This window comes from Leucopleurus acutus (genome assembly GCF_964270905.1).
Source record: "Leucopleurus acutus genome assembly, chromosome: 2".
In the NCBI taxonomy this organism is placed as follows: Eukaryota; Metazoa; Chordata; class Mammalia; order Artiodactyla; family Delphinidae; genus Leucopleurus; species Leucopleurus acutus.
Window position 1 is genome coordinate 50542205 of NC_139143.1, and position 4070 is coordinate 50546274.

Sequence of the window (4070 nt, forward strand, 5' to 3'; positions counted from 1 at the left end):
TCAAACAAAAGAAAACCAAACCCAAAGTAATCATATCTTCCAGGTTTTCCAATGTCAAATGGCATTGCAATATGTGAAACAAAGATTCAGAAATAATCTTCACAATCAGAATACAAATACAAGCTAGAGAAGCCAAATGCATCAGCTGTTGAAAACAAAGGACTGACCATAAGCCACAGAACATTTACATTCATGTTTCTAAATAGCTCTCATTCATTATACACTTAGATATAATTCTCATCTTCAGCTGAATTTAAAATAGGAGAAATTTCCCACTTGTTAGGCTAGCAGTGTTGAATCAAAAAGCAATTTTTATTTTGTTTAAAAGATAAAGGTGCTTTAAGGCTTCCTTGTACAAATGTGGCAGAGATTCAGCATCAACAAATCCTCCCCACTATCTTGACAATGTTGGTTTCTTCAGTAAATTGCAAACAAATTAGCAACTTTTCTTGTTATGTTAATATTTTGGCAATGATGACTGTCATTCACTGTGGATCTAATCTTTCGAAAGTCTTTCCATCAAGATTTCTGGAGAAAATAAATTGTGTTAGTTATTACAAAGCTTAATTAGAGCTCAACTAATTGGCAATTCACAGCTAAAGCTTGATTACATATGCCATCTACTATTTTTGTCTAATAAGTGCTCTTTAAAAATAAGTTATGAACGTCAAATTCACATAACATAAAAAGAATCATTTTAAAGTGAACAATTTGGTGGCATTTAGCACAATCACAATGTTGTGAAACCACCACCTCTATCTAGTTCCAAAACATTTCCATCACTCCAGAGTAAAACCCCTATCCATTAAACAGTTTCTCCCCACTCCTTCCTCTCCCCAGCCTCTGTCAACCACCATTGTGTTCTATCTCTGGATTTAATTCTTCTGGATATTTCATATAAATGGAATCATACAACATGTGACCCTCTGTGTCTGATTTCTTTCACTCAGTGTTACGTATTCAAGGTTCATCCACACTATAGCCTGTATCATATTTCACTCCTTTTTGTTTTCAGCTTTACTGAGGTATAATGGACAAATAAAATTGTAATATATTTAAAGGGTACAATGTGATGATTTCATATCCATATACATCGTGAAAGAAATCCCACAATCAAGTTAACATGTCCATCACCTCCATCACGTTACATATTTATCTTTTTTGTGTGTGCTTGTGAGAACACTTAAGATCTACTCTCTTAGCAAATTTCAAAATATACAGTACAGTCTAATCAACTATAGTCACCACGCTATACATTAGACCCACAGAACTTACTCACTTTATAACAAAGTTTGTACTCTTCACCGGTCTCTTCTCATTTCCCTCACCCCCCCCACCCCAACACCTGGCAACCATCATTCTGCTTCTTTTGATTTTTTCTTTTTTTTGAATAAAAGTGCTTTATTGTACAAATCCCACACAGATCCCAGGCGGGGGGCCAAGTCCACATCCCCAGCTTGGCTTTGGCTTCAAGCCTGCTCTGTGGTCCCCAGATTCTCCTGTGGAGAGCGCAGGTGTCCTACAGCATGCTGTGTGTGGGGTGGGCCTCTCTGGGCTGTGGGCACTCAGGCACTGTGGCAGCCCCAATCTGAAGACAGGTGGGGTGGAGCAAAGTTCCCACCTGCCCAGGTTTAGAAGGCACATTGGGCCACATGGTTCTTCCTGCTGGGGAACGCGTGGTAGATGGTGAGAGGGAATATGACAACAGCGCTGAAAAGGGAAGCCCACCTGGATGGCCAAGCCTGCCGCCAGCAGTGACAGCTCCCCACTTCCCCATCCCCCCCGTGCAGCAGGGAGCTGGCAGCCGCCTTCACGTATGAGAACATGCCCAGACACAGAATCTACACCACCACCACAAGGACCACCCCTACAGAGGTGCCCACTAGGGGTGGGCAGGGGCTCAGGATTGCCAGCACCATCAGGCAGGCCCCAAAGAGCATGCCCAGCAGAGAGAGACTGCCCAGCCCTGCCAGGGACCTGCATAGAACGCCCATGGTCAGGAAGCAAGTGAGGCGGCACTGCCCAGCACCACGGCCAAGTGGTAGGCCAGGTGTCTGTAGGGCGGGCAGAACCAGCTCTGCACAACAGGCAACCCATCCTTGGTCAGAGCGTTGGTGGTGGCCAGCAGGCCCAGCAGACAGGCACCACCGATGGGCTGCAGGGTCTGGGCTGGGGGTGATGCCTGCCACCTGGCCGGGTAGCTCCTGCCGCGCCAGGCCTCTTCCTCCACTCCTGGGTCTCCCATTTGCAGGCCAGGCCCTGGGCCCCTTGTGGGTACAGCTGGCGGTGACAGCAACAGCAGCAGGAGACCCTAGAAGGCGGCAGCAGGATGGGGGCCCCCTCGCCCTTGCCTGGGGCCGACTGCTGCCACAGAGTCACCACCAGCAGCAGACCCAGGGCGTCCAGCGCCACAAGCACAGAGAGGTAGGAGGGGAGACTCCAACCCTCGCGGAGGTCTTTCACCACCCCCAGGCCGCCACCCGGATCCTGTGACAGCAGCCCATGAGCCACGGCAAAGAGGGCTGCCAGCAGGTGGGTCGGCACCGGAAGGCCCAGCGGGGGTGCCGCCATTCAGCCCAAGGCTGGGACATCCAGGACAGGGCCAAGGTCACAGCCAGCTCCTCTGTCCTCACCTAGGGCCAAAGAAGATGCTTCGGGCTCTGCTGGGGACAGAAGACCCCGTCAAGCAACACCACATGGCAAGGCCGTCAGGCAGGGGGTCAGGAAGGCGCCACAGCCCCAGGGGAGGATGATGAAAGAGGGAGGTGGCCTTCGGGTCCGACCTCCCGACACCACCACCACACTCAGCCTCACATCACGGAACAAAGACTCCGGGACAGGATCTGCTCTCAAGCGCCACGCAGAGCTCCGCGGCTTCTGTGAGACCCGTGACCGCCGGGCCGAGTGGGGCCTGGGGGCGTTGCCGCGGCGGGCACCGCCCCTCGCTGCGTCAGGCAGCGGCGCAGAGAGGTCCAGGGCACGCACGCACCCGCCCGCCCGGGTCCATGCTCCCCGTCAGAGGCCTGCGCTCCCTGACCCGGCGGCAGGCCTGCCCGCCGAGCTTCGAGGGTGCCGCCTCTCGCCCAGGGTCGCGGCTCCGTCCCAGAGCCGGTGGGGGCGGAAAGCGCAGCTAAGCCGGTGTGAGGACTCCAACTTGCCGTCCTGGACTCAGGGAAGCCCTGGGCCGGCGCGCCCCCGGCATGGTCCAGCGCCCATGTGAGTTTGAGATATATATATATATATATATATATATATATATATATATATATATATATTTGTTTGTTTTTTTAAAAGATTCCACTTTTGAGTGATATCATGGCTTGTCAAAAATTAATTGAGCAGGTATCTGTGGGTTTATTTCTGAGGTCTCGTATTCTACTGTTCTGTTCCATCCATCTATGTATCTGGTTTTATGCTGATTGCACACTGTTTTGATTACTGGAGCTTTTTATTGTTTGTGGGTTTTTTTTGGCGGTACGCGGGCCTCTCACTGCTGTGGCCTCTCCCGTTGCGGAGCACAGGCTCCGGACGCGCAGGCCCAGCGGCCATGGCCCACGGGCCCAGCGGCTCCGCGGCATGTGGGATCTTCCCGGACCGGGGCACAAACCCACGTGCCCTGCATCGGCAGGCGGACTCTCAACCACTGCGCCACCAGGGAAGCCCGATTACTAGAGCTTTGAAACATGGTTTGAAATCAGGCCCTGTGATGCCTCCAGCATTGTTCTTTTTCAAGATGGTTTTGTCTATTCGGGGTATTTTGTGGTTCCATACCAATTTAAGAACTGTTTTTTCTATTTCTGTGAAAAAAGCTATTGGAATTTTGCTAAGGATTGAATTGAATCTGTAGATGACTTTGAGTAGTATGGACGTTTTAACAGCATTAATTCTTCCTATCCATGAGCACTAAATATCTTTCCATTTATTTGTGTCTTGTTAAATTTCTTTCATCAGTGTTTTCTGGTTTTCAGTGTACAGATCTTTCGCTTCCTTGGTTAAATTTATTCCCAAGTATTTTATTTTATTTTTGATGCTATTGTAAATGAGATTGTTTTCTGAATTTCCTTCCCATA

The 4070-nt window shown here is 49.7% G+C and overlaps 1 pseudogene across 1 annotated transcript; it reads right to left on the bottom strand.

Moving 5' to 3' along the window:
- Positions 1–1631: 1631 nt before the first annotated feature.
- LOC309973902 (solute carrier family 52, riboflavin transporter, member 2-like) lies at positions 1632–2571 on the bottom strand (annotated as a pseudogene). Its single transcript has 2 exons — positions 2352–2571; positions 1632–2280 (listed from the first exon to the last, which is right to left on the bottom strand). The product of its transcript is annotated as a solute carrier family 52, riboflavin transporter, member 2-like (transcript).
- Between the last annotated feature and the right edge of the window lie 1499 nt (positions 2572–4070).